The following is a 955-nucleotide window of genomic DNA, read 5'->3' as shown; positions in this document are numbered from 1 at the left end:
CCCGCTGCACAGATTCATGCGCCAGGGCGCCCCGCAGATAATTCACTTTGATTTATTGCGCTATCTCTAACCGCTCCCGAGATATCACCAGATATATATTGGATTTTCCCCTGACCCTGAGTGTCCGGCCCCATGAGACGGTGGTTTTCTCGGCCCCTGGTAGTCCGAGGTCGTTCCCGCGGCCCAGATTCATGCGCCAGGGCCTCCTACAGACAATGCACTTTGATTTATTGCGCTATCTGTAATAGCACCCGAGATATCACCAGATATATATTGGATTTTTCCCTGACCCTGAGTGTCCGGCCCCATGAGACGGTTGTTTTCTCGGCCCCTGATTGTCCGTGGTCGTTCCCCCTGCACAGATGCATGCACCAGGGCCTCCTGCAGATAAGTCACTTTTGTTTATTGCGCTATCTCTAATAGCACCGGAGATACCACCAGATAGATATTGGATTTTTCCCTGACCCTGAGTGTCCGGCCCCATGAGACGGTGGTTTTCTCGGCCCCTGGTGGTCCGAGGTCGTTCCCGCTGCACAGATTCATGCGCCGGGGCCTCCTGCAGATATTTCACTTTGGTTTATTGCGCTACCTCTAACAGCTCCCGAGATATCACCAGATATATATTGGATTTTCCCCTGACCCTGAGTGTCCGGCCCCATGAGACTGTGGTTTTCTCGGCCCCTGGTGGTCCGAGGTCGTTCCCGCTGCCCAGATTCATGCGCCAGGGCCTCCTGCAGATAATTCACTTTGGTTTATTGCGCTATCTGTAATAGCACCCGAGATATCACCAGATATATATTGGATTTTTCCCCGACCCTGAGTGTCCGGCCCCATGAGACGGTGGTTTTCTCGGCCACTGGTGGTCCGAAGTAGTTCCCGTTGCACAGATTCATGCGCCAGGGCCTCCTGCAGATAATGCACTTTTGTTTATTGCGCTATCTCTAATAGCACCCGA

This window comes from Nomia melanderi, unplaced genomic scaffold, assembly GCF_051020985.1.
Source record: "Nomia melanderi isolate GNS246 unplaced genomic scaffold, iyNomMela1 scaffold0014, whole genome shotgun sequence".
NCBI lineage: Eukaryota > Metazoa > Arthropoda > Insecta > Hymenoptera > Halictidae > Nomia > Nomia melanderi.
Note: the sequence above shows the minus strand (reverse complement) of the source record.